Source organism: Herpailurus yagouaroundi, unplaced genomic scaffold (genome assembly GCF_014898765.1).
Source record: "Herpailurus yagouaroundi ecotype Mexico unplaced genomic scaffold, PumYag 160, whole genome shotgun sequence".
In the NCBI taxonomy this organism is placed as follows: Eukaryota; Metazoa; Chordata; class Mammalia; order Carnivora; family Felidae; genus Herpailurus; species Herpailurus yagouaroundi.
The window spans coordinates 20089543-20117498 of record NW_024412401.1 but is presented as its reverse complement, the minus strand read 5'-3'; the positions used below and the strand labels follow the sequence as shown (position 1 = coordinate 20117498).

The following is a 27956-nucleotide window of genomic DNA, read 5'->3' as shown; positions in this document are numbered from 1 at the left end:
AGCCATACTTATATCAGACAATCTAGACTTTAAAATAAAGACTGTATCAAGAGATGCAGAAGGGCATTATATCATAATTAAAGTGTCTATCCACCAAGAAGACCTAATAATCGTAACATTTATGCTCCAAATGTGGAAGTACCCAAATATATCAATTAATCACAAACATAAAGAAACTCATCAATAGCAATACCATAATAGTAGGAGACTTCAACACCCCACTCACCGCAATGGACAGATCATCTAATCAAAAAATCAACAAGGAAACAATGGCTTTGAATGACACACTGGACCAGATGGACTTAACAGATATACTCAGAACATTTCATCCTAAAACAGCAGAATATACATTCTTCTCCAGTGCACATGGAACGTTCTCCAGAATAGACCATATACTCAGACACAAATCAGCCCTAAGTGAGTACAAAAGGATCGAGATCATACCGTGCATATTTTCAGACCACAATGCTATAAAACTCGAAATCAACCACAAGAAAAAATTTGGAAAGGTAACAAATACTTGGAGACTGAAGAACATCCTACTAAAGAATGAATGGGCTAACCAAGAAGTTAAAGAGGAAATTAAAAAGTATATGGAAGTCAATGAAAATGATAGCACCACAACCCAAAACCTCTGGGACGCAGCAAAGGCGGTCATAAGAGGAAAGTATATAGCAATCCAGGCCTTCCTGAAGAAGGAAGAAAGATCTCAGATACACAACCTAACCTTATGCCTTAAGGAGCTGGAAAAATAACAGCAAATAAAACCCAAAACCAGCAGAAGACAGGAAATAATAAAGATTAGAGCAGAAATTAATGCTATCGAAACAACAACGACAACAACAACAAAAACAGTAGAACAGATCAACGAAACCAGAAGCTGGTTCTTTGAAAGAGTTAACAAAATTGATAAACCACTAGCCAGTTTGATCAAAAAGAAAAAGGCAAGGATCCAAATAAATAAAATCACGAATGAAAGAGGAGAGATCACAGCCAACACAGCAGAAATAAAAACAATAATAAGAGAATACTATGAGCAATTGTATGCCAATAAAATGGGCAATCTGGAAGAAATGGACAAATTTCTAGAAACATATACACTACCAAAACTGAAATAGGAAGAAAGTAGAAATTTTGAACAGGCCCATAACCAGTAAAGAAATTGAATTAGTAATCAAAAATCTGCCAAAAAAGCAGAGTCCAGGGCCAGATGGCTTTCCAGGGCAATTCCACCAAACATTAAGGAAGAGCTAACACCTATTCTCTTGAAGCTGTTCCAAAAAAAAAAAAAAGAAATGGAAGGAAAGCTTCCAAACTCTTTCTATGAAGCCAGCATTACCTTGATTCCAAAACCACAGAGACCCCACTAAAAAAGAGAATGAACAATATCCCTGATAAGTATGGATGCAAAAATCCTCAACAAGACATTAGTCAACCGGATCCAACAATACATTAAAAAAATTATTCACCATGACCAGGTGGGATTTATACCTGGGATGAAGGGCTGGTTCAATATCCACAATCAATGTGACTCATCACATCAATAAAAGAAAAGACAGGAACAACATGACCCTCTCAATAGATGCAGAGAAAGAATCTGACAAAATACAGCATCCTTTCTTGATAAAAAAAAAAAACCCTCAAGAAAGTAGGGAAAGAAGGAGCATACCTCAAGATCATAAAAGCCATATATGAAAGACCCACAGCTAATATCATCCTCAGTGAGGAAAAACTGAGAGCTCTCCCCCTAAGGTCAAGAACAAGACAGGGATGTCCACTCTCACCACTGTTATTCAACATAGCATTGGAAGTCTTAGCCTCAGCAATTAGACAACACAAATAAATAAAAGGAATCCAAATAGGCTGGAAGGATGTCAAACGTTCACTCTTCACAGATGAAATGATACTCTATATGGAAAACCCAAAAGATTCTGCCAAAAAACTGCTAGGACTGATCCATGAATTCAGCAAAGTCGCTGGATATGAAATCAATGCACTGAAATTGGTTGCAGTCCAGGGCACCTGGGTCACTCAGTTGGTTAATCGTCTGACTTCGGCTCAGGTCATGATCTCACAGCTCATGAGTTCAAGCCCCGTGTCAGACTCTGTGTTGACTGCTCAGAGCCTGAAGCCTGCTTTGGATTCTGTGTCTCCCTCTCTCTCTGCCACCTTCAAAGCTCACACTCTGTCTCTTTCTCTCTCCAAAAATAAACATTAAAAAAAAGGTATCAGTTGCATTCCTATACACCAATAATGAAGAATAGAAAGAGAAATCAAGGAATGGATCCCATTTACAATTGCACCCAAAACCAGAAAATACCTAAGAATAAATCTAACCAAAGAGATGAAACATCTATACACTGAAAACTATAGAAAGCTGATGAAAGAAATTAAAGAAGACACACAAAAAAATGGAAAAAGATTCCATGCTCCTGGTAGGAAGAACAAATATTGTTAAAATGTCAATACTACCCAAAGCAATCTACATATTCAATGTAATCGCTATCAAAATAACACCAACATTCTTCACAGAGCTAGAACAAACAATCCTAAAATTTGTAAGGAACCAGAAAAGACCCTGAATAGCCAAAGCAATCTGGAAAAAGAAAACCAAAGCAGGAGGCATCACAATCCCAGACTTCAAGCTGTATTACAAAATTGTAATCATCAAGACAGTATGGTACTGGCACAAAAACAGACACTCAGATCAATGGAACAGAATAGAGAACCCACAAATGGACCCACAAACGTATGGCCAACTAATCTTTGACAAAGCAGGAAGGAGTATCCAATGGAATAGACAGTCTCTTCAGCAAGTGGTGCTGGGAAACCCGGACAGTGACACGCAGAAAAATGAACTTGGACCACTTTCTTACATTATACCCAAAAATAAACTCAAAATGGATGAAAGACCTCAATGTAAGACAGGAATCCATCAAAACCCTCGAGGAGAAAGCGGGCAAAAACCTCTTTGACCTCGGCCACACCAACTTTTTACTCAACACGTCTCTGGAGGCCAGGGAAACCAAAGCCAAAATGAACTATTGGGACCTCATCAAAATAAAAATTTCTGCACTGCAAAGGAAACAATCAGCAAAACTAAAAGGCAACTGATGGAATGGGAGAAGATATTTGCAAATGAGATGTGTATATATATATATATATATATATATACACACACACATACATACATACATACATACAATGGAGTATTACTTGGCAATCAAAAAGAATGAAATCTTGCCATTCTCAACTATGTGGATGGAACTTCAGGGTATTATGCTAAGTGAAATTAGTCAGAGAAAGGAAAATATCACATGACTTCACTCATATGAGGACTTTAAGATATAAAACAGATGAACATAAGGTAAGGGAAACAAAAATAATATAAAAACAGGGAGGGGGACAAAACAGAAGAGACTCACAAATATGGAGAACAAACTGAGGGTTATGGGAGGGATTGTGGGAGGGGGGATGGGCTAAAAGGGTAAGAGGCATTAAGGAATCTACTCCTGTAATCATTGTTGCACTATATGATAACTAACTTGAATGTAAATTAAAAAAAAAAAAAAAGAAGAACACCTCATCACAGTGCTTTTGGAGCCTATTCTTAGCCAGAGTGATTCGGCATGCTATTTTTAGTTTCCATTTCCATTCACCCTTGTTTATCCAGTACTGCAGCACTGGCTTCAGTCATCCCAGGAAAATATGGCCAAAACAACTGAGTTATTTTGGGGTTTCCAAGGACTGAAACTGAGTCTTCTTGGACTGACCTCAAGAGAATGAGGCATCTAGGAGATCCTGCTACTGCTTAGTATTTAATGAAAGCCCACCAAGCTCTAACATACATGGGGACAAATTATGTCATAATCTTTAGTCTCTGGGGAACCTGGATGAATCTTCATGAAAAGCTACAGTTCTGATTCCCACAGAAGCAGAGCAACAGTTAAGGAACATCCCATGTAAGTGACTGGCTGGTATGACTGCACTTAGCAGGCAGAACTTTACAGCAAGATGGAGAGGCACTCCCTGTTCTCTGCTCCGGACCCATGAAGCAAAGATTCAGTCCTATTTAATGCACTCATTACACCCTGTTTATCAGCATTTATCTGCCGATACTACAAACATTTGTTGAGTGCAACCTATTATGTGTCAGGCACACATAAGCCTCATAATAAATGTTAAAATAAACAAACAAAACCTCACTCAGGCTGTAGAATGCAGCATGAGTATGTGTGTGTAGCATGCATAAGTGGAAGACCTTTTTAAAAAGGTGTTCATAAGCTAAATCTTGAAAGATGAGTAAGAGTTTCTGCAATGGATAAAGAACGATCATTCCAGAAGGAAGTAAATGCACACAGAAAGGTAGGCATATAGATGTAAAGAGACCCATTGTGGCTCAGATAGTATGAAACCAGACTGGGTGCTGGGTAGAAATAGGCAAGGAAACCTACTTTCACATATAATTATTTATCATTAGTCCAAGGAATTGATTGGAAATACCATGGTTAAAATTTTTAGAAGGAAATACTCTATGTACTTGGATTTCAGGAATTAAAAATGAACTGACCTAGAAAACTGAATTTCCTGAGGCTAGTGTGGTAGGTAGCCTCTCAGATGGCTCCTGTTGAGTCCTGCCTCCTGATATCCATGGCATTGTATAATCCCCTCCTGAGTACCTTGCTTCTGACCAATAGATTATAGCAGCATTGTGGGGTATCACCTTCCATGATTAGGTGACAAAAGATTATTACTTCCATCTTGCTAGCCAGCTCTCTCTATTGCCTTCTTAATATGCACACTTTTATGAATTAAGCTGTCATACTGGAGAGGCCCACATGCTGAAGTACTGAAGGTGACCTGTGGCACACAACTAGTCGGGAACTAAAGCTTTAAGTCTAAAAGAGCCTGATGAATTAAATTCTTCCAACAACCACTGAGTGAGCTTGGAAGCAGGTCTATGGTTGAAACTTTGGATGAGACTGCAGACTCTTGGCTGACACCTCGATTTTGACCTTATGAGAGACCATGAGGCAGAGGATCCAGCTAAGCAATTCCTGACCCATAGATACCATGAGATAATAAATAGTGCTGTTGGAACTGGCTAAGTTTTAGATTAATTTGTTATGCAGCAATAGTAATAAAAACTCTGATAAGTTCCAGGACTTTCAATGTATGCACTGCAATAAGGTAAAGGCCTTGGGACACAAACATTCCTGTCCCTCACCAATTCTCTGGTGATGTGTTTAAGTCCTTTCCTCTTTTTTAAAATTGGGTTTTTTGGGGTGGGAAAAATTGAGTTGCTTGCTTTCTTATTATTGAGTTTAAGAGTTCTTTATATGGGGGGAGGAGCCAAGATGGCAGAAGAGCATGGAAGTCTTTTGTGTGTCTCATATCCATGAAATACAGCCAGACCAACACTAAACCATCCTACACACCTAGAAAACTGATTGGAGGATTAACACAACAATCTGCACAACCTGAACCACAGAATTCAGCAGGTACGCATTATGGAGAGCCGAACTTGGGGAGCAAGAAGCCACGAAAGATAGGGAACCACTTTTGTGGGTGGTGAGGACAGAGACTGGGGGCGGGGCGGGGGGGGGGGAGATTCTGGGAAAAGCGCCCTTCCCCAAAAGCAGCTGGAGAGAAAGTGGAAAATTGGAAACAGCTGCAGGGACTAAACTAAAAAGGGATAAAGGAGAAAGGAGAGGGTTTAAATTCCATTAAGACTGCAAACAAGGGGAACACAAAGGCTGCAACTCTGCAGCTCAATACCTGGCGGTGCTCTGGTGGGAAGGGTGAATCCCCAGGAACAGAGTGGGGTCCAGCAGGTTCTCAGGCCACACGGGGAAAAGCAGTTCCACTGATGGAAGGACATTTGGTAGAGACTGTTGAAGCCACCTGGTCCCAGCAGACCCCAGAAGGTGGCCACATTCACTGGTGCTGGGGCAAGGTCATTAAGGGTGAAGCCTGGTGCCAGATGTGTGTTGTGATTTTCCATAATCCATGAAACGCTGCTGCTACAGTGTCTGGCAAACATTTTCTTGGGCGGGCTGGCACCTGGCCAGAGTCTCGGGGCACCAGCAACAACAGGGTCCAGCGGGCGTTCCTGGGTACAGCCGATATTCGGCCATTGCTCAGTGAGACCCTCCCACAGAGGGGTGGAACGGGTCAAAGCCGCAGTCCTTCAGAAGTAAGGGGCCAGGGAAAACAGTCACATCTGAGACAAAACTTGGGAGAGAGTTACTGCCTGGGGCCTGGTCACAGACAGTGAAAAAGCAGGGAGTGGATGAGAGCTGAAGACAGAGGACTGGTGCCTGACTGCTGATCTGGGAGAACAGACTGGGGTAGCTGGGTGGGGCCAGTTTCACGCTCCCACGCATGCGCATACGCACCTACAAGCTCTGCAACAATCCACCCCAGTAGGCTACCAGCGCCATCTAGTGGAGAACAGTGCTGTTACACTGAGCTCCACCCAACTGGGCCAACTTCGCTCTTCAAAAACACAAACCTCACCACCAGCTTAGTTTATGGACTATAAAGAGCTACATAGATTGACTTCTAGGGGGAAATGAAGCAATTTCAGTCCTACTTCAATCTGTTAGCAGGTTCATCGATTCAATTTTCTTTCTTTTTTCTTTTTCTCTTTTACAATTCTTTTCTTTTTCTTGAATACAGAAAAATTAATTTTTATTTTCAATTTTTAGTAAAAATATTTTTGTTTAATTTTTATTACTATATTTTTTACTTTGTGTAAAGTTTTTCAAATTCTACTTTACTTCCATCATTTTATTTTAGTCTACTTCAGTGTATTCACCTTTTCAAATTTTCAAACAATATCCTTTTTTCTTTTTCTTTTTTCTTTTTCATTTCTTTTCTTTTTCTTGAATGCAGAAAAAGAAAAACTTCATTTTTACCTTCAATTTCTATTAAAGATATTCTTATTTAATTTTCATTACTATATTATTTGCTTTTATGTAAATTTTTTCAAATTCTATTTTACTTCCATCATGTTATTTTAGTCTACTGCAGTGTATTCACTTTTTCAAATTTTCAAATGATTTCTTTTCTTTTTTATTCTCTCTTTTTGTCTCTTTTTTCTTTTTCATTTCTTTTCTTGTTTCTTAAATACAGAAAATGAAAAAATTCATTTTATTTTTAATTTTTATTAAAAATATTTTTCTTTAGTTTTTTTCTACTATATTCTTTACTTCTGTGTATATTTTTTCAAATTCTATTTTACCCCCATCATCTCATTTCAGTCTACTTCACTGTATTCATTTTTTTCAAATTCTCAAACGATTTCCTTTTTTTCTCCCCCCCCCCTTTTTTCTCTAATCTGTCAAACCACTTTCAACACCCAGACCAAAATACACCTAGGATCCAGCATCATCTATTTGATTCTTGTAAAATCGAGTTTTAAAATCCAGTAAAGAAATGGGCAAAAGACATGAATAGACATTTCTCCAAAGAAGACATACAGATGGCCAAAAAACACATAAAAAATGCTCAAGTTCACCCATCATCAGAGAAATACAAATCAAAACCACAATGAGATACCATCTCACACCTGTCCGAATGGTCAACATTAATGTCAGGCAACAACAGATGTTGGCGAGGATGTGGAGAAAGAGGATCTCTTTTGCACTGCTGGTAGGAATGGAAACTGGTGCAGCCACCCTGGAAAACAGAATGGAGGTTCCTCAAAAAATTAAAAATAGAACTACCCTATGACCCAGTAATTGCACTACTAAGTATTTATCCACAGGATTCAGGTGTGCTGTTTCGAAGGGACACATGCACCCTCATGTTTATTTTTTTAAATATGTTTAACGTTTATTTATTATTGGCAGACAGAGAGAGACAGAGCATGAGCATGGGAGGCGCAGAGAGAGGGGAAGACACAGAATCCGAAGCAGACTCCAGGCTCCAAGCTGTCAGCACAGAGCCCGACGCTGGGTTCGAACTCACAAACTGCGAGATCATGACCTGAGCTGAAGTCGGACGCTCAACCGACTGAGCCACCCAGGCACCCCTGCACCCCCATGTTTATAGCAGCACTATCAACAATAGCCAAAGTATGGTAAGAGCCCAAATGTCCATCGATGGATGAATGGATAAAGAAGATGTGGTATGTATGTATGTGTACACACACACACACACACACACACACACACACACAATGGAGTATTACTAGGCAATCAAAAAGAATGACATCTTGCCATTTGCAACTATGTGGATGGAACTGGAGGGTATTATGCTAAGTGAAATTAGCCAGTCAGAGAAAGACAAATATCTATGACTTCACTCATATGATGACTTTAAATACAAAACAGATGAACATAAGGGAAGGGAAACAATATAAAAACAGGGAGGGGGACAAAGCATAAGAGACTCATAAATATTGAGAACAAACAAAGGGTTACTGGAGGAGGTATGGGAGGGGAGATGGGCTAAATGGGTAAGGGGCATTAAGGAATCTACTCCTGAAATCATTGTTGCACTATATGCTAATTTAGATGTCAATTAAAAAATTTGGGGGGGATGCAAGCTGGTGCAGCTGCTCTGGAATACAGTATGGGGTTTCCTCAAAAAACTAAAAGTAGAACTACCCTACGACCCAGAAATTGCACCACCAGGCATTCATCCATGGGATACAGGTGTGCTGTTTTGAAGGGACAAATGTACCCTCATGTTTATAGCAGCACTATCAACAATAGCCAAAGTATGGAAAGAGCCCAAATGTCCATCGATGGATGAATGGGTAAAGACGATGTGGTATATACATATACACACACACACAATGAAGTATTACTCATCAATCAAAAAGAATGAAATCGGGGCGCCTGGGTGGCGCAGTCGGTTAAGCGTCCGACTTCAGCCAGGTCACGATCTCGCGGTCCGTGAGTTCGAGCCCCGCGTCGGGCTCTGGGCTGATGGCTCAGAGCCTGGAGCCTGTTTCTGATTCTGTGTCTCCCTCTCTCTCTGCCCCTCGCCCGTTCATGCTCTGTCTCTCTCTGTCCCAAAAATAAACGTTTAAAAAAAAAAAAAAAAAAAGAATGAAATCATGTCATTTGCAACTACGTGGATAGAACTGGAGGGCATTATGCTAAGTGAAATTGGTCAGTCAGAGAAAGACAAAAATCATATGACTTCACTCATATGAGACAAAACAGATGAACATAAGGGATGGAAACAAAAATAATGTAAAAGCATGGAGGGGGACAAAAGAGAAGTGACTCATAAATATGGAGAACAAACTGAGGTTTACTGGAGGGGCTGTGGGTGGGGGGATGGGCTAAATGGGTAAGGGGCACTAAGGAATTTACTCCTGAAGTCAATGTTGCACTACATGCTAACTAATTTGGATTTAATTTTAAAAGATAAAAAATAAAATTAAAAAATATATATGTATAAGTAAAATGTATGACAATAATACCAACAGGCATGGAATGGAGAAATAGAAATATACTATTATAAACTTCTCATACATGAAGTGGTATAATATCACTTGAAGGTAGTTGGTAATAAGTTTAGAGTTAAACTGTAAACCCTAACAAAGCCACCAAAATAACAAAAACATATTTATAGAAAATAAATTAGATAAAATGGAATCATAGAAAACACTGAATTCAAAAGAAGGCAGAAGAAATGAGGGAAAATGGAACAAAGAACACAGAACATGAATAGCAAGATGATAAACTTAAACCCAACCATATAAATAATAACAATCCCAATAAAAAAGCAGAGGTTGTGTGATTGACAAAGCAAGACAGAATTGTTACCTGCCTATAAGAAACAAAATTTAAATATAAAGATGCAAATATGTTAAAAGGATAGAAAAAGATATACTGTGCTAATCCTAATAAAAATAAATCTGCAGTGGCCATATTAATATTAGATAAAGATTTCAGAACAAAGAGATGGCCAGAGATGAAAGTCATTTCATAGTGATAAATGAATTAATCAAGAGAACATAACAATCCTAAACATTTATGCTCCTAATAACACAGCTACAAGATAAGTAAAAAAAGGACTGAAGGAAAAATAAATCTGTTATATTCAGAGATTTCAGTAACCATTTCTCAATAACTGATAGAATAACTAAAGGAAAGTCAATAAAATATAATAGCCTTGAACAATGCTACCAATTAATATAAATGGCATTTATAGGAACATTTCACCCATTAACAGCAGAATACATGTTTTCTTGAAGTGCACATGAAAGATTTACCAAAATAGAAAATATTCTGTCATAATGAAAATCTCAATAACTTTAAAAGAATTCGAGTTCTACAAAATATGTTCTCTGAACTCCCTTCAGACAATAACTTGAATCGATCTTCTGCATGACATATCATAGTGAAACTGGCAAAATACAAGGATAAAGAGAAAATTCTGAAAGCAGCGAGGGATAAACGTGCTCTAACATATAAAGGGAGACCTATAAGACTCATGACCAATCTCTCTTCTGAAACTTGGCAGGCCAGAAAGGAATGGCAGGAGATCTTCAATGTGATGAACAGGAAAAATATGCAGCTGAGAATCCTTTATCCAGCAAGTCTGTCCTTTAGAATAGAAGGAGAGATAAAGGTCTTCCCAAACAAACAAAAACTGAAGGAATTCGTCACCACTAAACCAGCCCTACAAGAGATCCTACAGGGGATCCCAAGAGACAAAGTACCAGAGACATCGCTACAAGCATAAAACATACAGACATCACAATGACTCTAAACCCATATCTTTCTATAATAACACTGAATGTAAATGGACTAAATGTGCCAACCAAAAGACACAGGGTATCAGAATGGATAAAAAAACAAGACCCATCTATTTGCTGTCTACAAGAGACTCATTTTAGACCTGATGACACCTTCAGATTGAGAGTAGGGGATGGAGAACTATTTATCATGCTACTGGAAGTCAAAAGAAAGCTGGAGTAGCCATACTTATATCAGACAAACTAGACTTTAAATTAAAGGCTGTAACAAGAGATGAAGAAGGGCATTATATAATAATTACAGGGTCTATCCATCAGGAAGAGCTAACAATTATAAATGTCTATGCACCGAATACGGGAGCCCCCAAATATATAAAACAATTAATCACAAACATAAGCAACCTTATTGATAAGAATGTGGTAATTGCAGGGGACTTTAACACTCCACTTACAGAAATGGATAGATCATCTAGACACACAGTCAGTAAAGAAACAAGGGCCCTGAATGATCCATTGGATCAGATGGACTTGATAGATATATTTAGAACTCTGCATCCCAAAGCAACAGAATATACTTTCTTCTCGAGTGCACATGGAACATTCTCCAAGATAGATCACATACTGGGTCACAAAACAGCCCTTCATAAATATACAAGAATTGAGACCATACCATGCATACTTTCAGACCACAATGCTATGAAGCTTGAAATCAACCAAAGGAAAAAGTCTGGAAAACCTCCAAAAGCATGGAGGTTAAAGAACACCCTACTAAAGAATGAGTGGGTCAACCACGCAATTAGAGAAGAAATTAAAAAATATATGGAAACAAACGAAAATGAAAATACAACAATCCAAACGCTTTGGGATGCAGTGAAGGCAGTCCTGAGAGGAAAATACATTGCAATCCAGGCCTATCTCAAGAAACAAGAAAAATCCCAAATACAAAATGTGACAGCACACCTAAAGGAACTAGAAGCAGAACAGCAAAGGCAGCCTAAACCCAGCAGAAGAAGAGAAATAATAAAGATCAGAGCAGAAATAAACAATATAGAATCTAAAAAAACTGTAGAGCAGATCAACGAAACCAAGAGTTGGTTTTTTGAAAAAATAAACAAAATTGACAAACCTCTAGCCAGGCTTCTCAAAAAGAACAGGGAGATGACCCAAGTAGATAAAATCGTGAATGAAAATGGAATTATTACAACCAATCCCTCAGAGATACAAGCAATTATCATTGAATACTTTGAAAAATTATATGCCAACAAACTGGACAACCTGGATGTAGTGGACAAATTCCTAAACACCCACACGCTTCCAAAACTCAATCAGGAGGAAATAGAAAGTTTGAACAGACCCATAACCAGAGAAGAAATTGAATCGGTTATCAAAAATCTCCCAACAAATAAGAGTCCAGGACCAGATGGCTTCCCAGGGGAGTTCTACCAGACGTTTAAAGCAGAGATAATACCTATCCTTCTGAAGCTGTTCCAAGAAATAGAAAGGGAAGGAAAACTTCCACACTCATTCTATGAAGCCAGTATTACTTTGATTCCTAAACCAGACAGAGACCCAGCAAAAAAAGAGAACTACAGGCCAATATCCCTGATGAATATGGATGCAAAAACTCTCAATAAGATACTAGCAAATCAAATTAAACAGCATATAAAAAGAATTATTCACCATGATCAAGTGGGATTCATTCCTGGGATGCAGGGCTGGTTCAACATTCGCAACTCAATCAACGTGATACATCACATTAATAAAAGAAAAGATAAGAACCATATGATCCTGTCAATCGATGCAGAAAAGGCATCTGACAAAATTCATCAGCATTTCTTAATAAAAACCCTCGAGAAAGTCGGGATAGAAGGAACATACTTAAGAGCAAAAAGCCATTTATGAAAAGCCCACAGCTAACATCATCCTGAATGGGGAAAAACTGAGAGCTTTTTCCCTGAGGTCAGGAACACGACAGGGATGTCCACTCTCACCGCTGTTAACACAGTGTTGGAAGTTTTAGCATCAGCAATCAGACAACAAAAGGAAATCAAAGGCATCAAAATTGGCAAAGATGAAGTCAAGCTTTCACTTTTTGCAGATGACATGATATTACACATGGAAAATCCGATAGACCCCACCAAAAGTCTGCTAGAACTGACACATGAATTCAGCAAAGTTGCAGGATACAAAATCAATGTACAGAAATCAGTTGCATTCTTATACACTAATAATGAAGCAACAGAAAGACAAATAAAGAAACTGATCCCATTCACAATTGCACCAAGAAGCATAAAATACCTAGGAATAAATCTAACCAAAGATGTAAAAGATCTGTATGCTGAAAACTATATAAAGCTTACGAAGGAAATTGAAGAAGATATAAAGAAATGGAAAAACATTCCGTACTCATGGATTGGAAGAATAAATATTGTCAAAATGTCAATACTACCCAAAGCTATCTACACATTCAATGCAATCCCAATCAAAATTGCACTAGCATTCTTCTCGAAACTAGAACAAGCAATCCTAAAATTCATATGGAACCACAAAAAGCCCCGAATAGCCAAAGTAATTTTGAAGAAGACCAAAGCAGGAGGCATCACAATCCCAGACTTTAGCCTCTACTACAAAGCTGTAATCATTAAGACAGCATGGTATTGGCACAAAAACAGACACATAGACCAATGGAATAGAATAGAAACCCCAGAACTAGACCCACAAACGTATGGCCAACTAATCTTTGACAAAGCAGGAAAGAACATCCAATGGAAAAAAGACAATCTCTTTAACAAATGGTGCTGGGAGAACTGGACAGCAACATGCAGAAGGTTGAAACTAGACCACTTTCTCACACCATTCACAAAAATAAACTCAAAATGGATAAAGGATCTGAATGTGAGACAGGAAACCATCAAAACCTTAGAGGAGAAAGCAGGAAAAGACCTCTCTGACCTCAGTTGTAGCAATCTCTTACTTGACACATCCCCAAAGGCAAGGGAATTAAAAGCAAAAATGAACTACTGGAACCTTATGAAATTAAAATGCTCCTGCACAGCAAAGGAAACAACCAACAAAACTAAAAGGCAACCAACGGAATGGGAAAAGATATTTGCAAATGACATATCGGACAAAGGGCTAGTATCCAAAATCTATAAAGAGCTCACCAAACTCCACACCCGAAAAACAAATAACCCAGTGAAGAAATGGGCAGGAAACATGAATAGACACTTCTCTCAAGAAGACATCCGGATGGCCAACAGGCACATGAAAAGATGCTCAACGTCGCTCCTCATTAGGGAAATACAAATCAAAACCACACTCAGATATCACCTCACGCCAGTCAGAGTGGCCAAAATGAACAAATCAGGAGACTATAGATGCTGGAGAGGATGTGGAGAAACGGGAACCCTCTTGCACTGTTGGTGGGAATGCAAATTGGTGCAGCCGCTCTGGAAAGCAGTGTGGAGGTTCCTCAGAAAATTAAAAATAGACCTACCCTATGACCCAGCAATAGCACTGCTAGGAATTTATCCAAGGGACACAGGAGTGCTGATGCATAGGGGCACTTGTACCCCAATGTTTATAGCAGCACTCTCAACAATAGCCAAATTATGGAAAGAGCCTAAATGTCCATCAATTGATGAATGGATAAAGAAATTGCGGTTTATATACACAGTGGAGTACTACGTGGCAATGAGAAGGAATGAAATATGACCCTTTGTAGCAACGTGGATGGAACTAGAGAGTGTGATGCTAAGTGAAATAAGCCATACAGAGAAAGACAGATACCATATGGTTTCACTCTTATGTGGATCCTGAGAAACTTAACAGAAACCCATGGGGGAGGGGAAGGAAAAAAAAAGAGGTTAGAGTGGAAGAGAGCCAAAGCATAAGACACTCTTAAAAACTGAGAACAGGGGCGCCTGGGTGGCGCAGTCGGTTAAGCGTCCGACTTCAGCCAGGTCACGATCTCGCGGTCTGTGAGTTCGAGCCCCACGTCAGGCTCTGGGCTGATGGCTCAGAGCCTGGAGCCTGTTTCCGATTCTGTGTCTCCCTCTCTCTCTGACCCTCCCCCGTTCATGCTCTGTCTCTCTCTGTCCCAAAAATAAATAAAGGTTGAAAAAAAAATTAAAAAAAAAAAAAAACAACTGAGAACAAACTGAGGGTTGATGGGGGTTGTGAGGAAGAGGAGGGTGGGTGATGGGTATTGAGGAGGGCACCTTTTGGGATGAGCACTGGGTGTTGTATGGAAACCAATTTGACAATAAATTTCATATATTGAAAAAAAAAGAAAGTGGCTTGATAGATTAGAGAAAAAAGGGGAAATAAGAAAAAAAAGGAAATCATTTGAAAAGTTGAAAAAATGAATACAATGAATTAGACTAAAATGAAATGATGGAAGTAAACTAGTATTTGAAAAAATTTACACAAAAGTAAAAAATAGAAAAAAATTAAAGAAAAATATTTTTAATAAAAATTGAAAATAACAATGAATTTTTCTCTTTCTGCATTCAAGAGAAAGAAAAGAAACAACAAAGAGAAAAAAGAAGAAAAAAGAAAAGAAAAGAAAGTAAATTGAATAGATGGACCTAACAGACTGAAATACACTGAAATTACTTCGTTTTCCCCTAGAAGTCAGACTATGAAGCACCTTATAGTCCATAAACTAAGCAGACAGTCAGACTTCTGTTCTTGAAGAGCAAGGTTGGGCCCGTTGGGCGGGGCTTAGTGTAGCAGCTCCATTCTCCACTAGATGGTGCTGCTAGCTTACTGGGATGGATTGTTGTGGTGCTTGTAGGTGCGTATGCACATGCACGGGAGTGGTGAAAATGGCAGCACCCAGCTACCCAGTCTCTAGTATCAGAACTCTGTTCGCCCTGATCAGCAATCGCACCCCTGTGCTTTGTCTTCAGCTTTTGTCCACTCCCCTCTTTTATACTACCCGTGACCAAACCCCAGGTAGTACCTCTCTCCTGAGTTTTGTCTCAGATAAGGCTGTTTCCCTGGCCCCTTACTTCTGAGGGACTATGGCTTTGTCCTGTTCAGCCCCTCTGCGGAGGGGCTCACCAAGCAATGGCCGAATGCTGGCCACACCCAGGAAAGTTTGCAGGACTGTGCTGCTGCTGAAGCCCAGAGATTGCGGCCAGGTGCCAGCCCGCCCCAGAAAAAGTTTGTGAGATAGTGTAGCAGCAGCTTTTCGGGGATTATGGAAAATCACAACACACATCTGGCACCAGGCTTCACCCTTAGCGACCTTGTTCCAGCACCAGCAAATGCAGCTGTTCTCTGGGGTCTGCTGGTCCCAGGTTGTCTCACAACATCTACCAAATGTCCTTCCAGCAGTGGAATGGCTTCTCCCCATGTGGCCTGAGAACCTCTCTGACCCCACTCTGCTCTTGGGGATTCACCCTTCCCACCAGAGCACCTCCAGGTATCGAGCTGTGGAGTTGCAGACTCTGAGCTCCCTCTGTTCATAGTCTTAATGGAATTTAAACCCTCTCCTTTCTCCTTTCTCCCTTTTTAGTTTAGTCCCTGTGGCTATTTCCAACTTTCCACTTTCTCTCCAGCTGCTTTCAGGGAGGGTTGCTTTCACCATATTCTCCCCACCGTCTCTGTCCTCTCTCCCCAAGTTCTGCACGCAAAAGCACATCCCTGCCCTCCGCAGCTTCTCTCTCCCCAAGTTCACCTCTCTGCACCTTGTACCTGCTGAACTCTGTGGTTCAGGTTGTGCAGATTGTTGTGTTAATCCTCAGGTCAGTTTTCTAGGTGTGCAGGATCGTTTAGTGTTGGTCTGGCTGTATTTCATGAATGTGAGACACACAAAAAACTTCCATGCTGTTCCACCATCTTGGCCCCCTCCCCTCTTATACATATATTTTCATTTTATTTTTTTAACTTTAATTTTAATTTTAATTTTTTAATTTACATCCAAGTTAGTTAGCATGTAGTACAATAATGATTTCAGGAGTAGAATCCAGGGATTCATCCCCTATGTTTTACATATATATATTTTTTTCAACGTTTATTTATTTTTGGGACAGAGAGAGACAGAGCATGAATGGGGGAGGGGCAGAGAGAGAGGGAGACACAGAATCGGAAACAGGCTCCAGGCTCTGAGCCATCAGCCCAGAGCCTGACGCGGGGCTCGAACTCATGGACCGTGAGATCGTGACCTGGCTGAAGTCGGACGCTTAACCGACTGCGCCACCCAGGCGCCCCTTACATATATTTTTAAATGAACAGCATACTATTGTTATTTCTGTTCAGTCACTTATCTTTAATGAGATATAAATAACAGGAAAATATATGTTTACCTGTATTTTTCCATTTGTAGTTCTCCTCATTTCTTTTTATAATTCTTATTTCCATCTGGTATTCATTTTCCTTATGCCTGATTTCTTTTAACATTTCTTACAGGGTGTGGTTCCTGATGACGAGTTCTTTCAGTTTTTGTATACAAGTCTAAAATATTTATTTCACATTTTTAAAAATCATAACTTTGTTGAGATATAATTCATATATCATACCCATTTAAAGTTTACAATTTAGTGGGTTTTAGTATATTTGCAGAGTTGTGCAACCATCACCATAATCAATTTCAGAATTTTTTCATTACTCTAATAAGAAGCCCTATAACCATTAGCATTTCCCATCCTCACCTCCTGTTTCCCCTCACTGTCCATGGGCCTAGGAAACTAACATAATATCTATCTATATTTGCCTTTTCTGGACACTTCATATAAATTGAATAATATATTGTCAAATGTATTGTAATAATACAATTGTGGTCTTTGGCGACTGGCTCCTTCACTTAGCATAATGTTTCCACACTTCACCCATGTTGAAGCATATATCAGTACTTTATTTGCTAAATAATATTTCATCTTATGGATATGGCATATTTTATTTATCTGTTCAATTGATGGACCCCTGTGTTGTTTCAATTTCTTTAGCTATTATGAATTCCAGTTCAATGATTTAACTTTTTCACTACGCTACATCCTTATCACTTTTCTTAGTCATCCTAGGGTCCATGGCCTAGCACTAATATGGTCTTTTTTAAAGCCCCTTGCTTCTCTTTTCTGTCCATAATTCTTGCCTGGTAAAAATCATATTCTGGCCAAACTAAATAATCTCTAGTTCACACAGCTGCTGAATCTTGGAGGAGAAAACCATTTAACAATGCTGACTGGATTCATATTACATTTATTACCAAAATTCTTCCAAGTCAGCCATTTCCCATTCTCACTTTCTTTATATCTATACCACTTTCCCCCCCTAACACTCAGGTGAAGAACTATAATTTCATATAGAAAATAAGTATATTTGGAAAAGAAATTTTCTCATTTTCTCATTACAAATTCTACCAAAATTCCTCCTTCTGTATTCACATAATATTCCTTATTCTCTACACTAAACTGCATCAAGTAGTCCCTCCATCTTTCCATCAATTTCTTCCTATCTAGATAATTCTCAACACACAAATATGTAGTAGTACTATCAAATTTCTCCCTTCCTCCCTCCTTCTCTCCCACTGTCCCTCCTTCCCTCCTTTCCCCCCTACACACACACACACACACACACACACACACACACACACACACACACCCCTTTATCCTATACCCTTTCTAGTTACCAAACAATTCTTTTGCAATTCTTTTGTTTTTCCTTTACAGCAAAATTTCTTTAAAATTTGTACTAATTTGCCCTACTTTTTCACTTGTTTGCTGAACCTCCTCTAACCAGGTTTTTCCCCATGGCTCTACAAGAATGGACCTTGTCAGAATCACAAATGAGTCATATCTTACCAAAATCAATGATCATTTTCTGTTTTATTCTTACTAGGCCTTTCAATAGCATTTGACACAGCTGACTATTCCCCTTACTTTGAAATACTTTCTTCCTAAAGCTTCTGGAAGCCTACACCCTCTTTTTTACTTCAAACTCACCATCCATTCCTTCTGATTTCCTTTTCTGGCTCTTCCTCCTCTACCTGACCTTAAATTGTTTGGCCTGCTTAATTTTCTTTTCTTCTCTAGTTGTACCTTCTCCAAGATTTTATCTGGCCACACAGTTCCAATTATGTCTAGCTACTGACTTTTAAGTTTATATTTCTAGGTGAGACCTCCATCCCCCAAAATCCATATACCCCAAGCCTTTATTTTATCATTAAATAGCACCACCCACCCAATTCCTCAGGCCAATAATAACCTAGAGATATTCCTTAATTCATTCTTTTACCTTAACACACAACATTCAATCCACCAATAGAAGAGTTTCCAAAATACATCCTACATTTCACAACTTCTTACCAAATCTACTGCTAAAAATCCCATCTAAACTCCAACCATGTCTAGTTTGAGCTAGTTACAGCATCCTAATGGTCTCTTGTCTATTCTTGCTCCCCTAAAGTCTTTCCACCAAAAAGCAACTAAAGTGATTTCTAAAGAGCAAAACTGATAATAACTCCCCTAATGTCCTTTATAGCTCATTTTTTCCTCATGCATTGCATTTAGTTGTCTTGTCTCTTACTGTTGGAAGAGTACAGGCCAGTTATTTTGTAGGATATCCCTCCATTTGTCCAATGTTTCTTCATGATTAGATTAAAGTTTTGCTTTTTGACCATTATACAACAGAAGTGATACTGTGTTCTTCTCAATGCATTAAAGCAGGAGGCATGTGATTTGATTTGTCCCAATATTGACGATGTTTGATTTGGCTAAGGTGGTTCCTTAACTTGTGGAAAGACACAATGAATCTATGAAAATACTCCTTCCTTCCTCAAACTTTCACACACTAGCTGGAGCAATTATAGACTTTCTAACATCATCATTCCTTCTATATTTGTAAGTTGGCATTCTTCTATAAGGAACTTTCCTTTCTCTCATATTTATTTATATCAGTATAAACTAATTCTTATTTCATTCCATTCAATATGTTATAATTCATTATTATCAGTCTTTATTCTGATGCTCAAATTGTCCAATACTTGGTCAGTGGCAGGACTTTAAGGTGGCTGCTGTGCCCTTTTGATGTCTTCATGATTCTTTGAGCATTTCTATACTTTATGGCATATGAAGATGTTCAAAGCTAATCTTATAACTTTCGTACCTTTGCCTCACATTTAGAGAATACAGAGGTTTGTTTTTGCACACAGTTAATATATTATCATCAATAACTCTTTTTTCAAGGATTTTTCTAACCTTTGTTATTGTGGGACTAGAGTGGCCCTTATCTAGGTCTAGAGTGGTCCTATCCTACAGTATGGCCTTTCTGGAGGGCCAATTGAGTGTCCATGATGTCCAGTGACTTCCCCACTGGACTCCTATGTCTAATAGAACTGTGGGGCCTCCAGAAATTCAGTTCAGCTCACACCTCTCTAGCAGCTGTCCTTAACTAGATCTTACAGAATCTCATTCTATACATGTGCAGATTATCATTCAGCCAGAGACTTACAGGACACACTATCCACATTTCCAGTGCTCAGGTGCAGAAAAACTCAAAAGCCAGAAGGACTTGTCTCTACTTCCAGAGCACAGCAATATAATGGTGCTCTGTTTGGGCCTCGTTCCGGCACTATAGTCCACAAGGTGCCCCCAGGCAAAGCTGGGGCAATTGTGCAGCTTTCCTCATGTGTTTCTTCTGTCTAAAAGGCCAAAGTCCACTGTGCCTACTGTCCAAACAATTTGTGCATGTATTTTGTCTAATTTTGTATTTCTTTACAACCAGAGGGATAATGAAGTTCAGTTACTCCATTATTATCTGAAGTGGATTCAACAACTACTCTTCATAGGAATTGTATATAAAATAGAACCCTTAACATGATTACACACTCACTTACATACCCAACAGACACACATACAATTTTTTTTAATTTTAGTTTTTGTTTAAATTCCAGTTAGTTAAAATACAGTGTAGTATTTTGTTTCAGGAGTACAGTTTAGTGATTCAACACTTATATACAACACCTGGTGTTCATCACAACAAGTGCATTCCTTAAGCCCCATCACATATTTAACCATCCCTCTACCCACTTCCCCTCTGGTAACCATCAGTTTGATCTCTATAGTTAAGAGTCTATTTCTTGGTTTGCCTCTCTCCTTTGTTTTTTCCCCTTTGCTTGTTTGTTTTTTCTTAAATCCCACAAATGAGTGAAATCCTATGGTATTTGTCTTTCTCTGACTTGCTTATTTCATTTAGCATAATATTGTCTAGCTCCATGCATGTCGTTACAAATGACAAGATTTCATTCTTTTTATGGCTGAGTAATATTCCATTGTGCATACACACACACACATATACACACCACATCTTCTTTAACAATTTTTAAAAATCTCACTGCAATAATCATCAATATCTACATTTTCACTAAAGTCAGGAGCAGGTCAATTCTGTGCTAGCCAATAAAATTAGACAAGGAAAAAAGAGAAATAAAAATTAGAATGAAAGATATAAAAATTATTGTGTTCTGATGATGGAAACCAAAGAAAATAAACTAAAAATTTTAATCCTTTTTATGAAGTTAGTAAACAGAATTGAACAGCACTTATTTACAATAGCAAAAATAAAATAAAAACAGGAATGAATCCTAATTAAAATAGAGCAGGAACCATAGAAAGAAAACTTTACAACTCTGCTGAGACTCTCACTTATAGTCAAGATAGAGTAACAGGGCCACATTTACCCTACTATCTACAGCAAAAACAGAACTAAACAAAATATACAATAGCTCTTAAGACATTAGACACCAAGCAACAAATACTAGTGATCACTGAGAGATGGGAAAACAATGAGGTGAGCCCTGCAATGGTGTAAGCTTATGGCTTGGACAAAGTTCTCAGTTTGTGGTATAGTAAGAAGGAGCTCAGGTAGAACTAGACAGTCTATGAGTTGAGAAGATGGAGCTGGAGTCAGAGATGGCCAAGGCATAGTATCTAAGAAGAAAGGGATGGACAGAGAACTCCTGAGATCTGAAGAGGGTCTCCTTCAAGTGTTCAGCAGAGGACTAGTCAGTACATGTATATAAGAAAAGTACCTGAGATAAGATTTTTTTAAAAACATGAAAAGACAGAAAGGCATAATAGTCAGAGATCACACAGAGGTAGATAGAGTATGTATTCCAACAGATAAAGTAGAAAACTTCAAAATAAATGGGACATTGGATAGAGTATAAACAAAGGCCTTGCCTCGGTAGTAAGTAAAAATTAATCCTGGACTGAATGTTGGTAGGATCTGCCTAATAAGGTTTATAAGGAATACCTGAAAGGATCAAACTGTTTCCAAGTAACTTAACTGAATTATAAAACAAAGCTCAACAATATTTATAGAAAAATGTGGAGACTAGGAAATTCCAAATCCTCATTCTCCCATGGAAACATCAAAAAACAAACAGAAACTGACAACTGTAATAACTTTATAGGAGCTCTGGAAAATAGTCAAAGGTCTGTAGCAACCAAGAAAATGTACAATTAAAAAAATCACATTCAGGGCACCTGGCTGGTTCAGTCAGTTGAGCCTCCAACTTCGGCTCAGGTCATGATCTCACAGTCTGTGAGTTTGAGTCCTGCGTCGGGCTCTGTGCTGACAGCTCAGAGCCTGGAGCCTGCTTCATATTCTGTGTCTCCCTCTCTCTCTGCCCCTCCCCCATTCATGCTTAGTCTCTCTCTGTCTCAAAAATAAATAAACATTTTAAAAAAAATCACATTCGGGGCGCCTGGGTGGCGCAGTCGGTTAAACGTCCGACTTTAGCCAGGTCACGATCTCGCGGTCCGTGAGTTCGAGCCCCGCGTCGGGCTCTGGGCTGATGGCTCAGAGCCTGGAGCCTGTTTCCGATTCTGTGTCTCCCTCTCTCTCTGCCCCTCCCCCGTTCATGCTCTGTCTCTCTCTCTCCCAAAAATAAATAAACGTTGAAAAAAAAATTTTTTTTAATTAAAAAAAAAATCACATTCAAAACTGTAGAAATTTTATGTTTTTACTTGCCTTTGCCACACCCCTTCCCCAGTGGGGTAAGGTTTTGATCTAGAGGGAGTGGCAACCCAACCATCAATTCCCTTCCTCAAACCAAAGGAAGCAGAGCAGACTTTATGTGAACATTTGAACCTATCTGGGAGCTGTCTGAAGGGCTGATCTACCTCCCCTAATTTGGAGTTCATGCAGAGAGAAGAAGTAGATGCTACTCATGAACGCTGCAAGGGGACTACAGACCCCATGGACAAAAGATTATGAGTACAGACATAAAATAGACCATAAAAGTCCCCAAAGATAAGCTGGAGTGAGATTCTTTGAAAGACTGAGACATTTAGAAGCAGCCATGTGTACAAGGGAAATGAAAAAGCCATGATCAGGCCCAGTCAAGACAGGCTTCAGAAAAGACCTGTAAAAACCTTACATTTTTACCTTGAGCTTATCCCTAGGCTCAGAGCATGTCCAGCTAATTAGAAAAGGACTACTCCAGGATAAAGCAAGTCTGCAAAGACTAAGAGAGGTAGCTGTTTTCACAAATGCCCAATTTTCAAAAAAAAAAAAAAAAAAGAAAGGAAGAAAGAAAGAAAGAAAGAAAAATAAAGAAAGAAAGAAAGGAAAAAAGAAAACTACAAGGAATACAAAGAAACAGGAGAGTATGGCCCATTTAAAGAAAGAAAACAACATGGTAGGAAGTGTCCCTAAATAAGCACAGGCATTAGACTAACTAGACAAATATTTTTTTTTTAATTTTTTTTTCAACGTTTATTTATTTATTTGGGACAGAGAGAGACAGAGCATGAACGGGGGAGGGGCAGAGAGAGAGGGAGACACAGAATCGGAAACAGGCTCCAGGCTCTGAGCCATCAGCCCAGAGCCTGACGCGGGGCTCGAACTCACGGTCCGCGAGATCGTGACCTGGCTGAAGTCGGACGCTTAACCGACTGCGCCACCCAGGCGCCCCTTTTTATTTTTTTTAAATTTTTTTTTCAACGTTTATTTATTTATTTGGGACAGAGAGAGACAGAGCATGAATAACTAGACAAAGATTTTAAAACAACTATCTTTGGGTTGCCTGGGTTGTTAAGCATCTGACTCTTGGTTTTGGCTCAGGTCATGATCTCACAGTTCATGGGATCAAGCCCTGCACTGGGCTCTGCACTGACAGCCTGGAGCCTGCTTGGGATTCTCTCTCTCTCCCACCTCTCTCTCTGCTCCTTTTCTGCTTGTGCACACATGCATATGCTCTCAAAATAAATGTTAAAAAAAAATCTATCTTTAAATTTTCATTAGCATACAATGAAATATTGGTTTCAGGAGAATTCAGTGATTCATCACTTACATACAACACCCTGTGCTCATCACAACAAATATCCTCCTTAATACCCATCTCCCACCTCCCTCCCTCTATCAAACCTCAATTTGTTCTCTATTGTTAAGAGTCTCTTATGGTTTGTTTCCTTCTCTTCTCCCCTCCCCCTTCCCATATGTTCATTTGTTTTGTTTCTTAAATTCTACATATGATTGAAATCATATAGTATTTGTCTTTCTCTGATTGACTTATTTTGCTTAGCACAGTACATTCTAGCTCCACCCATGTCATTGCAAATGGCAAGATTTCATTCTTTTTGATGGCTGAGTAACATTCCATTGTATATATATATATACCACATATCCTTTTTATTTTATTTATTTTTATTTTTTTTAACCTTTATTTATTTTTGAGACCGAGAGAGACAGAGCATGAATGGGGGAGGGTCAGAGAAAGGAAGACACAGAATCTGAAACAGGCTCCAGGCTCTGAGCTGTCAGCACAGAGCCTGACACGGGGCTTGAACTCACGGACCACAAGATCACAACCTGAGCTGAAGTTGGACACTTAACCGACTGAGCTACCCAGGCGCCCCAATACCACATATTCTTTATCCAGTCATCAGTCAACAGACATTTGGGCTCTTTCCATACTTTGGCTATCATTGATAATGCTGCTGTAAACATTGGGGTGCATGGACCCCTTCAAATATATATTTTTGTATCTGTTGGGTAAATACCTAATAGTACAATTGCTGGATCATAGGGTAGTTCTATTTTTGTTTTTTTGAGGAACCTCAATACTGTTCTCCAGAGTGTCTGTGCCAGTTTGCATTCCCACCAGCCATACAAGAGGGTTCCCCTTTCTCCACATCCTTGCCAACACCTGTTGTTTCTTGTGTTGTTAACTTTAGCCATTCTGACAAGTATGAGGTGGTATCTCAATGTGTTTTTAATTTATATTTCTCTGATGATGAGTGATGTTGAGCATCTTTTTTTTTGTACAAGAGTGTTCTTAGAGGCTTTATTCACGATAGTTAGAAACTAGAAGCATCCCTGGTGATCATCAGCTGGCAAACGATAAATAAACTGGCACATTCCTACCATGGCATCCTACTCAGCAGTGAGGAGAAACAAACTACTGAAGCACACAACATTTAATGGGGTTGGCAAACCATGGCCTATGGGCTGGCTACCTGTGTTTGTAAACAAAGTTTTATTGGAACAACCAACCCCATTTGTTTATCTAGTGTTGGGCTGTTTTCTGGCCACATCAGCATAATTGAGTAGTTTTGGGAGACTGTATGGCCCCAAAGGCTAAAATATTTCAACTTAGAAATATTAAGGGGATGCTTGGGTGGCTCAGTCAGTTAAGCATTAGACTCTTGATCTCAGTTCAGGTCCTGATCTCAAGGTTTGCGAGTTTGAGCCCTGCATCAGGCTCTGCACTGAAGGTACAGAGCCTACTTGGGATTCTGTCTCTCCCTCTCTCTTCCCCTCCCCCCTGCTTTGTGTATGTGTGTGTGTGCACGCGCTCTCTTTCTCTCGTTGAGCATCTTTTAATATGTCTGTTAGCCATCTGGATGTCTTCTTTGGAAAAAAGTGTCTATTCATGTTTTTTGCCAATTTCTTTTTTTAAAAAAATTTAATGCTTATTTATTTTTGAGAGAGCGAGAGAGCGAGCAGGAGCAGGGGAGGGGCAAAGAGAGAGATGGAGACACAGAATTCAAAGCAGGCTCCAGGCTCTGAGCTGTCAGCACAGAACCCAATGCAGGTCTTGAACTCACGAGCTGTGAGATCATGCATGACCTGAGCCAAAGTTGGACACTTAACCAACTGAGCCACACAGGTACGCCTGCCCATTTCTTAACTGGTCTGTTTGATTTTGGGGTGTTGAGTTTGATAGGTTCTTTATAGATTTTGGATACTAACCCTTTATCAGATATGTTGTTTGCAAATACCTACTCCTATTCCACAGGCTGCCTTTTAGTTTTGTTGATTGTTTCCTTTGTTGTGCAGAAACTTTTGTCTTGATGAAGTCCCAATAGTTCATGTTTGCTTTTGTTTCCCTTGCCTTCAGCGAGGTAAGAAGTTGCTCAAGCCAAGGTCAAAGAGGTTGCTCCCTGTGTTCTCCTCTAGATTTTGATGGTTTCTTGTCTCACATTTAGGTCTTTCATCCATTTTGAATTTATTTTTGTGTATAGTGTAAGAAAGTGGTCTGGTAAAACAACTATCTTATATATGCTCAAAGAACTAAAGGAAAACACAGATGAAGAACTACATGAAATCAGAAATGAGCAAATGAGAATATCAACAAAGAGACAGAAATCACTTTTTAAAAATTTTTTAATGATTATTTACTTTTGAGAGAGACAGAACATGAGCATGGGAGGGAGAGAGAGAGAGATGGAGACAAGGAATTCAAAACAGGCTCCAGACTCTAAGCTGTCAGCACAGAGCCTGACACGGGGCTCAAACTCATGAACCATGAGATCATGACCTTACCCGAAGTTGGATGCTTAACTGACTAAGCCACCTAGGTGCCCCAAGATAGAAATTATTAAAAAAAAAAAAAAAAAGAAAATCTGAACCTGAAAAATACAGTAAGTAAATGGAAAGGTTCACTAGAGGAATTTAATGGCAGATTTGGGCAGGCAGAAGAAAAAATCAGCAGACATAAAGATAGTACATTTGAAATTATCAAGTCTGAGGAGCAGAATGGAAAAATAATGCCTCCCCCCTAAGTTCAGTTCAAAGTTCAGGCAAAAATGTCTACTCTCACCACTTCTATTCAACATTATAGTAAATTTTTTTTTAATTTTTTTTTTCAACGTTTATTTATTTTTGGGACAGAGAGAGTCAGAGCATGAACGGGGGAGGGGCAGAGAGAGAGGGAGACACAGAATCGGAAACAGGCTCCAGGCTCCGAGCCATCAGCCCAGAGCCTGACGCGGGGCTCGAACTCACGGACCGCGAGATCGTGACCTGGCTGAAGTCGGACGCTTAACCAACTGCGCCACCCAGGCGCCCCAATATAGTAAATTTTCTAATCAGTGCAATAAGGTAAAAAAGAGAAATAAATGGCATTCAAATTGGAAAAGAAGATATAAATTTGTCAGACAACATTATCATCATTCTGGAAAATACTAAAGAATTTACTGAAAAAAACTATTACAACTAATATGTGAATTTAACAAGATTTCAGGATATAACAAAGATATCCAAACAAACTCTATTTCTACATACTAACAATAAAAATTAGAAATTAAAATTAAAAAGCAATATCACTTATAATAGCATCATAAAATGTGAAATAGGGATAAATGCACAAAATATGTGCAAGACTTGTACAAAATAGTATAAAACACTTTTGAGAGAAATTAAAGCTACCCTAAATAAATGGAAAGATGTACCATATCCATGGATCAGAAGACTTAATATTGTTAACATATCAATTCACTCACAGGAATTTTTCCTACATGTGTACATAGATTTATAAATATATATGAGGTTTGTGTCAACATTATTATTCAGAACAAAAGACTGTGAATAACTATATATCCATTAATACAGAATTGAAGATGAGTTGTGTTATAGTCATATCAAGGAAGACATTACAGTCATTAACATAATGGTATTATAAGATTATGTATATTATTAAATGAAATAAAAGGGCACCTTTTGGGATGAGCACTGGGTGTTGTATGGAAACCAATTTGACAATAAATTTCATATATTGAAAAAAATAAATCAAATAAAAGGGGAAACTGTTCATACTACACTTCCATTTGTGAAGAAAAACATAATTCATTTGTTTTTGGCTATGTTGGACTAGTTTGGAAAGATACACAGAAATCTGATAGGAATAACTGGCTTGAGAAGGAAAACTGGAGAATGAGAGACAAGTGTGAGCAAAGACATATTTACTATATACCTTATTCTGTCCACTGAATATTGTACT

At 38.9% G+C, this 27956-nt stretch overlaps 1 protein-coding gene and 1 long non-coding RNA gene across 6 annotated transcripts in view; one reads left to right on the top strand and one right to left on the bottom strand.

Moving 5' to 3' along the window:
- The window catches only part of LOC121034616 (uncharacterized), a 138289-nt gene that overhangs the window by 84329 nt on the left and 26004 nt on the right, over positions 1–27956 (bottom strand). Inside the window, exon 1 of one of the 2 annotated variants that reach the window (XR_005792531.1) lies at positions 5779–5823. The exons of the other annotated variant lie outside the window; for it this stretch is intronic. This is a non-coding gene — a long non-coding RNA (uncharacterized LOC121034616). Of the gene's footprint in view, positions 1–5778; positions 5824–27956 lie in introns of those variants that run through there. 2 annotated transcript variants of the gene reach the window in all.
- SPATA31F1 (SPATA31 subfamily F member 1) overlaps positions 1–27956 on the top strand; it is a 122057-nt gene that overhangs the window by 84297 nt on the left and 9804 nt on the right. The gene's annotated exons all lie outside the window — the stretch shown is intronic.